Genomic DNA, 12,488 nt, shown 5'->3' with positions numbered 1-12,488 from the left:
AAGAATAAGGTTTAGTCTGCAAAGAAAAGGCTGAGGCAGATTACAGTGTTTGCGGTGTGGCCTGATGAGGGAATGAGATTGATGTCATTAATCTTCAACATACAGCACAAGCAGTGCATTTATTGCCAGAGGGACTAACAACAGACGGTGGTCTGGTGATTATACAGACTGCCCAACCACTGGGAGCCCCAGCCTCTTATCTTAATGTTCTGTACATGTAAGCATTCGTGTGCCCTGTCAAAATGTCCTTAGGTTAGTGAGCACATGCAGGATATTCATGGAAGTTAAAGTTACAGTCACGTTATATAGAATAGAAAACAGAAACAAAATGCTGGCACTCAAATGTGATCAATTGTGAGCAACTTGGACCCAGAAGTAATCGGAAAAACAACTACAGCAAGACAATCTCACTCAAGCTGCAGGTTTTAAAACTAAAGTAGAAGAAAACCTTTGTCTAAATGTGCATTGGAGTGTTTTAAAGTTAAAACAGTCTTCACCCAGAGAAACATTTCTCATGACCTGTCTCAACATGCATATCGTATGACTGTTATTTTAGGTAACAAGGAAATATGGGGTCGTTGCTTAGTTTTGAAAGACATATGAAGCTCATTTATCTAATCATATATTTATGATTAGATAATATTTAAAAAGAGAAAATAAAAAGTCTCAATTCCGAAAATGCACCCAAAGCAGTGAGGGTCCAGAAGAGAGGAGCAGCTTGCTTGCTGGGGCAGCTATGAGTGAGGATACACCAGTGTATCCTTTCCTTTTCTATTATAGGCATTTCTGTGGTATGAGGGTGATGTGTTATGTGCACACAACAAATGATGTTAAGAGGAAATATATGTGTTGTCACAAATAGATGTAAGGCTCATTTGACAGCAATAACTAAATGAATCAGTAGGGTGCAAAAAAAACAAAACGTCTGCCAATACAACTGTGCCACACATCATATTTAGCAGATGTCAGTTCAAAATGGCAGCTCTGAAGCAAAGACGTCTCATTTTGTTAAATGGTTGTAACCTCGCCTCCTCTCTCCTCATGTCTTTACTCACATCTCTTGCTTTCATCTCTGGTGGCAGTAGGATTGAGGAGAGGAGTCCAGGGGAGGAATTGAGTGGCGCTATAATCAAGGTCAGACAGGGTCAGGTCAATGATTGATATACCAATCAGGCAGTGACTGGCTGTTTATGTCACGTTTTCTTAAGGTCTCAGCTTATTCCTGCACATCAAAACAGCAAACTGTCTGATTATCTTTAGCTGGGAGCGAGTTTTCTAAAATATTAATTTTTAGTGACCTAAAGCTGTCAGCTGTCAGGAAAAGCAGTTTTAGAACACAGACAAAGGTTCAAAAGGACAGACTGTACATACAACATTAGGCAAGACAAGGCAAGTTTATTTGTACAGCACAATTCAAACACAAGGTGATTCAAAGTGCTTTACAGAGACATTAAAACAGTAGAAATAAAAAGCATGATTTAAATCTTAAACAAAAAAGAAAGATATAAGAACAATAGATAAAATCAGATAAAATCAGTAGTTAAAATGTGATTAAGTTTTGAAACTCAAGCTTCAGATTTTGAGCATTATTCAAATGCAACTGAAAATAGGTGTGTCTTCAGCCTGGACTTAAATACACTGAGTGTTTCAGCTGATCAAAGGCTTTCTGGGAGTTTGTTCCAGACATGTGGAGCATATAAGCTGAATGCAGCTTCTCCATGTCTGGTTCTGACTCTGGGAACTGATAAAAGACCGGATCCAGATGACCTGAGGGGTCTGGAAGGTTCATACTGGGTCAGGAGGTCACTGATGTATTTTGGTCCTAGACCATTCAGAGCTTTATAGACCAGCATCAGAACTTTAAAGTCTATCCTCTGATGGACAGGCAGCCAGTGTAAAGACCTCAGAGCTGGACTGATGTGGTCCACTTCTTTTGGTCTTAGTGAGGACTCGAGCAGCAGAGTTCTGAATGAGCTGCAGTTGTCGAACTGACATATTAGGTAGACCTGTAAAGATGCTGTTACAGTAATCAAGCCTACTGAAGATGAATGCATGGACTAGTTTTTCCAGGTCCTGCTGACACATCAGATCTTTTAACCTTGATATATTCTTAAGGTGATAGTCGGCTGACTTTGTTATTGCCTTAATGTGTTTTTCCAAATTTAGGTCTGAGTCCATCACTACACCCAGATTTCTGGCCTGGTTGGTAGTTCCTAGGTGTATAGATTGAAGTTCTGTAGTGACCTGTAATCGTTTCTCTTTGGCTCCAAAGACAATTACCTCAGTTTTGTTTTTGTTTAGCTGGAGAAGGTTGTGGCACATCCAGTCATTAATCTCCTCAATGCATTTACCAAGAGCCTGTACAGGGCCTCGGTCTCATTAGACCACCAATAGACCTTGACAGTTGTGGTCTCCAAGTCTAAAAAAAAGACCACCCCTTTCTCACTCCCAACTCATCATATACAGACACTTGGAGCCCACTGTGTCAGTACTGACATCAGAGGGCACCCCCCTCTTTTTTTCAGCATAACATTTGTGACCTTTGTTCCCATTTTGAGTAAATAGTGTTATTCTTTAAGACAGGACTACCTTGTGTTTGACCGATCATAACCATATGACTGTGCATATTCTCCACAAATCTAAGGCAGATCCGTCACTTGCTTGTGAAGTTGAATTTCAGAGGAGCAGGATGGTGATGGCAAAAATGTTAAATCTGAGGCTTCAAAATTAGCATCCAATCATTTAGTGAGCTCATGGTGGCTATGTTCAACTTTTTAAATGCTCGAAACACATAGAAAAAGGTATTTTAAAAGAAAGGATTACTTTGTATGTGTAGACACGATATTATGCTAAGCAGGAGACAGGGGAGCACAAAATGCTGCATTCCATGTACCTGTGAAATGAGAAAATGAGAAGTGAGAAACATTTAAGGTCAAGGTTTGCTTCAATGGCTCATCTACAGACATGCAGTGAATTTAGCTTACAAAATAGAGGAGCCTAAAAGGCACAAAACAAACACTGTCCAATGTTATATTACATCAAGTATAACAGTAGATTTTGAGCTAACCGTGTTAGCCTCTATTTTGGACGAAAACATAACATGCAGAAGTTGGGGTGATAAACTTTTTGGGTGGTATTGTTGTATTGCTGTGGTATTTTCATAGACTCACTGAGTTGGAAACCAGCAGTTCTGACGTCAGGCTAATGCATAGTGAGCCACTTATGCCTGCCATTTCTACGCAGTTTGAGCTTTTTGGATGTCATTTGCCAAATTACAGTTATAAACAAAAGAATACCAAGTCAAGTATCATCACATGATAGTTAAATACGGTTTATATGGTTTAAATTCAGACTTTTACCTTTTTTTTTACATTAATATTTTAAAAGCATTTTAAATTTCTCTTTAAAGCAGGTCATCAGGTTCTGTTTTTAGAGGTGCTTGACAGGACACATTGGAGATGGAGCTGCTGTAAGTCACACTCAAGTGCAGTTACTATACTTTTTTTTTTAGCAAATAGCTAGTGAAGGCCTTTCCCATCTTTTGCAAAGGGTGGGGAACTCTGCAGAGTTAACATTTTTAACTAATATTACTGAGAAGGGTAATAACAATCATTTACATTCACGTTCCCATGTTGGTGTGGGGATATAACATTGTTACCTTTTTTTGTCAGCCTCATTTTTGTGACCTCTGGGCTCCAGCTGCTTCAGCTAAAGACTGTGTGAAATCCCAGCTTGTTGCCATGATGTGACAAATAAGCAGCTTGGGGCAAATCCTGTTTCTTTTCTAAATGATAGTCTATATTTGGTGGTAATGACACAGAAAAGGGTTTAAACAGACAGGAACCCCCTCCCGTACGCAGAGATACACACACATGCCGTCAAATGCTCCCCGAAGTCAAAGAGTTTTAATTCGATTTTACTGAGGGAAGAATATTTTCAACATGCACCAACAGCAGATAGAAGTGTCTGGAAATAAAAATGAATCTCTCCAGATGTACAGTGACTGAATGGACCATAAGAAAGCCTTTGATATCCCATACTCCCAGAGACCCTCCCACACCACAGCACAAGGAACATGATCAGAAGTCTTCTCCAAGACTGCAAAACCTTATAAGGCTGGTTGGATAATCTTCCAAGAATTCTCCAGTATCAATAGAAGGGTAAAGAACTAGTCCAGTGTTCAACAACCACATATATATTTCATTGATTGCCCGTGTGCTGCAATAAATAAATACAGAAGTCGATGGATTTCTCTTTGGGAGTACTTAGTTCAATATGGTAATCACTTGACAACTCGGCTCATCTCTATGTCTCAGACACAAAGTTACTAAGCTGTTAAAAGAAGACACCAGAATTGTCTGTTCAGATTGTCACTGTCTTGGACTGCTGTAGATTTACTTTACATTAAGATATCTAAATGTTTCTAACTTTTTTATTCGACAAGGTTTCACACCAACACCCACGCACACACAAAATGCAACAAATGTGACTGGAAGTCAGACTCGAGCAACAACATCTCAGACCAAAACAAATGGAACCCAGAAATGACATGGAGCAATGTTGACTCTGGTCTTATCCTTCTCAATGAAGGAGGCTTTGCAGAAGAATGTGGTTTATTCAGGAGAGGGAAATCTGGAAGGTTGCCTTGGCTGAGAATTGCTGACTACATAGGAGGGATTCATATTCACTAACATGCACACATGGCCAAACCTCAGATTAAAACATACAAAGATGGACAAAGACTTGGTTGTCTGGGAAGTTGTAATTGCTCCAACATATTCTTACATAAAAAAGAGATGCTCGCTGCTGTACTGACATATACAATTTTAGTGGGATTTTTTCTGAGTACTCTCTCTGTTTATGTTTGCATCTTCTAACACTGTTTCATGGCTGTTTCATCACTGTCAACTGTGGCAGGTAGATTTTCATCCTGTCCATCTGCGATGGGCTTTAATCTGTTTTTTTCACCAATGATGAGCTGCAGAATTTTCATTTAGATGCAACATGCAGTATTCATAAACCTATTAAACTGTTTGAATTGCTCGGCATAGCTTCTTTCAGGATTGCTCACAAACATGGAATAATAATGATAATGATGGGGGCCATTCCACGGTTTTTTCTGTGTTCAAGGTATTCTCAATCAAAACCCTCAAAAACATTTTTATCTCCTTGAAGAATCCACTTTTCATCCCATCACCTCTAATGGCTTAAATTGATCTACAATAGGTGCCCATGGCTTTGGTTCCCTTTCAGTATTTATCTCCCCTGAGCAAATAGGCAGGAAGGTAGGGCTGATGGGTATTGGTTTTAGACATCAGAGCTGGCCAGAAGTCAACTCGATGCAGCCATTAAAGTCCCTCCTTATTTTAATCAGATAGAAGCTTTCAAAAGGGCAGCATACACAGAATGGACTATACAGTTTAGGAGGTGACAGCTCTGTTTAACTTTTTTTGCTTTTTACATTATATTTGACTGTATTTAAAAAAAAAAATCTCTACTCAAATATGTGAACTAGTGGTAATTTCAGGGTAGACTGCTGAAATGAGTGACAACACAGAGAGAAACTTGTACAGCTATTCCTGCATTGCCTCAGGTCTCCTTGGAGCAACTGTGTGAGCAGCCTGTCTCAAATTATTAATAGTGATATTATCATGGGGATGTTGGAGAAGTGCACCCATGAAGGAGCAAGTTTGCTCAAACGCGTGCCTCCTTGTCTTCGTCTTGGCAGCAGCACCAAATGTTCTGCGAGCTATTGTTCCAAACTTCAAAAGTTCCCTGTGGGTTTGAAAAAGAGCTGTTCAATACTTCAGAAACTTCAGCATATGAGGGAACTGAATAAAAGTGCTGACTAAACTGAATGCATGAAGTATCATGGATAATAAAAAAACTGCTAATTTGTAAAACTCCCTCTGTTTTTCATCTGCCTCTCTCTTCTAAAGTTTCACCAACCAAATATTATCATAGGCTGCTAAAACTTTCAAGGATCCGTGTTTAATAAATAGCACAGTCAGCACTGGACTGCCATTCAATTTGTTACAAAAGTCCATAATCCCATCGAGATGAACTGAAATTGCATTGGTCACTGAGAACTAACAGGAGAGATCATATTTCTCCAGTTTTAGCTTCTCTCCATTGGCTCCCTGTTCAATTCCGAATAGAATTTAAGATTCTCTTAATGCTCTTAATGACCAAGCTCCATCATATCTTAAAGATCTCATTATAAGATATTTTCCTAACAGAGCACTTCGCTCCCAAACTGCAAGTTTACTTGAGGTTCCCAGAGTTTCTAAAAGTAGAATGGGAGGCAGAGCCTTCAGTTATCAGGCCCCTCTCTTGTGGAATAAGCTGCCAGTAAATGTCCGGGAAGCAGACACCCTTTCCACTTTTACAACGAGGCTTAAAACTTTCCTTTTTGATAAAGCTCATAGTTAAGGATGGCTCAGGTGATCCTGAAACATCCCATAGTTAAGCTGCTATAGGCCTAGACTGCTGGGGGGCCTCATCTGTCACACCTTTCCTCACTTTATTCTCTTTTTCCCCTGTTTAATTTCTCAAATTAAATTATGTACATGTGACATTTTTGTGGTCATTAACTCGTGTTTTCCTGTTCCAGCAGGTATCATTAGAATGGTGTTACAGTGGTTTTTTTCCCCTCTTTTCTGTCCTCTCTCACCCCAGCTGGTCGAGGCAGATGGCCACCCTTCCTGAGTCTGAGGTTTCTTCCTGTCAAAAGGGAGTCGTTCCTTTCCACCGTCGCCTCAGGCACGCTCAGGACGGGAGATTGGACTGAAGGCAAGTTTCAGTGCAATCTGTTGGTTTCCTTAGCTAGGAAATTGTTTTTGAATTGGCTCTATATGAATGAATTGGATTATTTTGAAAATAATTATGATTACAATGAATTGGGCTCCAATTGGCTTGAATTGGACTATACTATTTAAGTGCCTTGAGATGAAATTTTACTGTAATTTGGCGCTATATAAATAAACTGAATTAAATTGAAATCTGAATTGAAACTTGTCACACACCATCACAAGGTCCAGTACTTTTTGTTGTTCACTATTTTGAATCGTACCTGCCAAAAGAATGACATTTTCATTAGCTCAGTTGTACTTTTTACTGCTAAATAACAAATACAATTTCTGACAGGCGTCCCTGAATTTCAAGAAAATAATGCAGGATATCTTTGGAAATAAATACTTATCTTAGAATGCTAATGGCCCTTACAGACATAACGCACACATAGCGGTTCACTGTTAAAAGGTGAATCAGAGGGAACAGAAAAAAATGTGCAGAGGATTCAGAACTTCCAGGGCTATTGGGTAACCTTGTATCTGACACAGCAGTACATCCTCACAACATGCTGCCTCTTTGAATGCACATTACAAATGTGCTTCCAAGACAGGCCATCATTCAAAGGTTTCAATCCAAATGAAACATGACAAGCAGTTGACATACAACCATAACATGTCTTATTTCATTTTGCCATCTGTGGTTGGCTTGCTGGGTTCTAGTGCTCCAAATCACTGTTGTATGTCCTATGTCATTTATAACTAATGGGTATCTGAGCAAAGCAGTGCCACTGTCACATTGTGAAAGAGTCTTAATATGCCAAACTATAACTGCGTATAAGATGAACACTATGTCTTCCAAACATCAACATAAATCAACATATACATACATATGTATCATCTTTCTTAGATTAAGAGACCTTGTAAATGTTATATTGAGACAGCTGCTGTACTCTGTGTGAATATTACACAATACTATTGTCACTTGGCTTTTTCATCTAAACTGCAGTTCTGAACAGATGCTCATAGTGCCAGTGATTTGTCAACTTCCTTGTCTCAATTGGCACCACCTGTAAGTGTCATTAATGAAGTGTAGCATTGCAAGCAATTAGTCTCGCCCTGATGTTAATTGCTCCATCATGTTGTTTGCTCTTATCACATCTTTTGATGTTATTAATGCTCTACAGGTATTGGAATTAAATAAATTGGATTCTTTTCTCAGATCCTCCAGGATTTAACTTTCCCCACTTTGACTAAATGTATTTATATCATATTGATTCCTCCAGATTATTAAAGAGCCATTGGTGACAATGACATGCAGATCTTTAATTAAACTTCCCTACTTTAATGTTTTCTTCTGTTTTGCATTTCATGGTTAAGTGGTGACATACACCAGTCATAACCAATGAGTCATCAAAGGGCAGAATAATGTGTCATATTCTGAGTCAAATTTATTTTACACAAGTCATTTATCAATTTTTAATGAGAAAACGTTCCCAAAAAGAGACACTGAGTATAGCAAGTTTGAGAATTTAAGAGAAAGTAAGAAATCATTATAAATGCTGTAGCAATAGAATTAAAAGAGCCTTCAATTCAAGAAGAATTATGTAAGAAATGTGTACATTAAGTAGGTGCTGAGTACTCAAAACAAAGGCAAGAGTCCTGATTTGTTCCAGACACTTTCTTTTTTTCTAGACAGACAAGTTTCTGTTTCTTCAAATCCTGATTTGGGATCACAACAGGACACTCTGTATTTCTGTTAGACACAGCATCAGATGGCACTGAATAATGGGAGAGAATACAGCTGGTCTTCTTTCAACCCGAGATGCAACAGCACTCTGGGGAGTAAGCCCATACTGATATAACACACCTTTGAAATTAAAAGTTGTTGTGGAGGATCAGGGCAAAACTTTAACAGTGGTGGCAACCAACTTTCAAACTTTACTCTTTTAGGAAAGAGCAATTTGAAATGGGAATTACAATCTCAGTGATTCTACTAAAATATGTTAATCTGAAGGAGACTAAAAATGTTCCCATCTGCAGATGCAGGGTAATTTGATCATTCATATCACACTCTGTGCCTTGTCCTTGTTTCAGATTAAGGATGTATATCACTCTCGGACCTCAGACTCCCTTCTGAGGTAATTGCTGTTAAAGGTGAGTTGCCCCTTCTCCACCAGAGTCCATGTCAAGTAAGGTTAAACCTTGCAGATACCAGCCCAGCATCAAAGTCACTGCCTGCACCATTTCCATTTTTACAATCCTGCTGCAAAACTCATTTTTGGCTCCTTCCAGCCATGTGTCGCTGGTCGGGCACACAAGCCATTTTTCACTTAACGCAGCTTGTAAAGCAGCCATATGGAAGAAAGGACCTGGCTGCACCCTCACTGGCTCACCACTTTGGTCGTAATATTTCCCCGTTTCAAGGACACATGAGACCTAGAATTTCTCTGAGCTGTTTTGGGAATGTTTAATGAAACTTTAGATAATATCAAGAGAAAATGGACGTAAAGTTAAACAGATTTTTAAAATTTTTTTTGGGATCACATGATAATTCATTAATAATCACACTGTCATTACTCTCATTTCCTATTAGCGTTGATTTCTGCGCATTTTCAACACCACAACTGAACAAAAGCCAAGACCTCCTGCAGTGAAATCATAGAGGCATCAGGAGGGATCATCCGTGCAAGCCCCAAACCCATTTTTTCTCCTTCTATGTCTGCGTGCCAAGCGTGTAGTTGATTTTTATTTCCACTTTGGTAAACTCAGAGAGGCTAGGGTATAGACTGAAAAGCAACTTCTTTTGTTGGTCCAATTTGCCAAAAAAAATCATACTGCGATTTCCACAGAGCTGGGGACGAGCACGATTTGTTTGATTGGAAACCTCCCAGAAAATGAGACATGAATATGAAATAAATAAAGATCCAAGTTTCATCAGATCATTTTCATACTGAGCTGCTACTCCAAGCATCAAATGAGGAGCATTTGGAGGAAGCTATCATTTTATACACTAACCCTGCAAATGACCCCTCCCCAACACAACAGAAAAAAGAATAAAGGAATAAAAAGTAAATGAGCTACTATCTTCAATACAAAGATTACTGTGAGACAAAAATATGACCACAAGCGATACTGATTACATTTGCCAGGCGCGCTGGAACTAGCTGAGCTTTGTCTCATCTGATTTACAAGCTGAGGTGAATCGGCCTCCATCTTCCTGATTATACTGTCATAAAATAATGCTGGATTCTCTCACAATGCATGGAGCATGCATAGGTTAGAGATATTAATCCAAATTGGGGAAAAGGCTTACAAAGTACAGCTTATTAACATGTTGGGACATCTTTGACCTTCAGGTTCTCAGCTGGACAAATGAACATTAAAGCTGCAGTCTGCAAGATTTGTTGTTGTCATACGTAAAGTCCTACTTTTTGGCATTTTAAGAGTTCACATGATCTATCAGAACGCTTGAAGTTGAAAACGGTGACCTCCGTAGTCGCAAAATGCAAGAAATGCTTATTTTTTAACCGAAAAATAAAAAGTTATTCAACTTCCTGTCCCGCCCCTTCAAAACACATGAGAACTCGTGCACGTAGACGTGCACGCCAGATGCGCCTACACGACTCCTCATTCATCAACTCACCTGTCATTTGCGATCATGGAAGACACAGTAAGTAGACTAGCCCGTAATGAAGTTCAATAGTCCAGATAAATAAGCGTGGGGACGAGCCTACCTTGTATCGCGCGTGCACAATCGATGATTGACAGGCAGCAGAGCCCAGCTCGTAAACCTGATTGGTTACCTTTTACCGGTCCGGTCTGCAATTTTGTAAACAAACCTGCTGGCTTTGGAGGGACCTAGCGGGACATATAGGGGACCTAGAGAACTCTTTTTTTTTTGTATTGGGGTATTTAATGTACTACTTTCAGAATCCCCGGACAGTTCCAGGCATTATGCTTGAAAAAGAGTTGCAGACTGCAGCTTTAATCATAGACAAAAAGTTGTTGAGAATATTTTTTGAAACCCTTGGACATCACCAAATAATAGGTTTCCTCCTTGGTAATGCTTTCTCAGACTTTCAATCCAGCTGTCTTCACTATTTATTTTTGTGCCTTTAGTTTAATCCTCAGCAAGTGACATTATGACATCTGACTGTCTCGACCAGTGCAGAATGTTCGACCTCTTTACTTTTAAAACTTTCTTGGTTGCTTTTGCAGTGTTGTATTTTGTGGCTCATTGTCCATTCATACAGTGAAGTACCATCCAATTAACTTTCGTTTGGCTGCAACATTGCACAATGTCACTGTATATCCTGTTGTATAGCACCAAATCACAGCAAAAGTCATCTCAAGGCTTTTCAAAGATACAGTCAAATTCAAGCCAATTACAATCCAATTAATTGTAATCCAATCATAATCCAATCAAATCCAAATTATTCAGTTCTAGCTTTGCTAAGGGCTTTCTTAGATGTTATTAAACTATCTTTCCAGACTAATTGTTTTTCTTCTAAATTTATGGAACGCCATTTTCTTTCCAGCTTTCCAGCAGTCTGTTATAAAGCACGCAGCTCTTAATTAAACCAAGGAGCCATCTTCTTCCAACCAATTATTTTCTTTTTCAGAAGAGCAACATTGTCCAATGTTGTATGCATTAAAGCTGTCACTTCAGAATATTTGTTCTTACTTCTGACTTCTCTCATATGATCAGTAATAAGAATTAGTGCCCTAGTGCCACTGGATGCCAACGCATCATATTGTCTCCTTGTCTCTTACAGATGAAAGCGATATTTTGGCTCAAAAGTCATTCAAAGCCTTCTCCATATTTTTTTCTGGGAAAGGATGATCAGCCAAAAATGTTCTAATCGTGCCTCTCTAGCTTGTGCTGAACTCTGTTTCTATTCTCTTTATGCAAAACATGGTGAAATATAAATACTTCCTTGAGACTGTCCAGGACTTAGCTGATGTGAACACAGCTTCCATCTTTTCACACGATTTTTTTTTGTTTGTTCTTGAAATTGTCCATTGATCATGTACAGCTGTAGTCTTGCATGTACGTCCAAGTCTTTTTATGTTGTTGAATTCCCCGGTGTCAGAATGTAACCTACGAAACTGCTGATCTAGCCTCTCCTAATGTTCCTGCTACATCTCTGATGGATTTGCTTTAGTTTTGTGGCCTCGGGATGTATTGTTTAATTTGCAGTGAGAGCTCCTTTGAGTGCATGCTGTGGGTTCATAGCAACAACTTCCAAATACAAATGCCATACTGCGCACCTTTTGTCTGCAACAATGGTGAAAAAATAAAGAAGGAATTATCCATCTTTCCATGAAACAGCATTTCCAATTACGTTTGACTTTCTTTCTCTAATTAGTAGGCTATGTAAACACCTTGAAATGAAAACAGATATACTGCACTTCAGTACTATGAACATTATGGACCGAAACCGTTTAAATTAACTTTAGATTGAAGTTTACAGTTGCTCTGTGGGATTGTGGCCCAACACTGCTGAGATTTACATGGATGTTTCTCACCTGAAACTAAACTTAAGGATTCTGGTTATTTCTGAGTTTTTCAGGTTCTTTTTCTTGCCTATTTAAAAAAATTGGAGCACTCAGAAAAAAATATATATTGTTTGATGATATAGGAGAACTTTTAATAGTAAATCCATACTTTGAAATTAAGAGTGTATAGGCCTACAT

This window comes from Odontesthes bonariensis, chromosome 8, assembly GCF_027942865.1.
Source record: "Odontesthes bonariensis isolate fOdoBon6 chromosome 8, fOdoBon6.hap1, whole genome shotgun sequence".
In the NCBI taxonomy this organism is placed as follows: Eukaryota; Metazoa; Chordata; class Actinopteri; order Atheriniformes; family Atherinopsidae; genus Odontesthes; species Odontesthes bonariensis.
The sequence above is the reverse complement of the archived record's forward strand: the minus strand, read 5'-3'. Positions refer to the sequence as shown.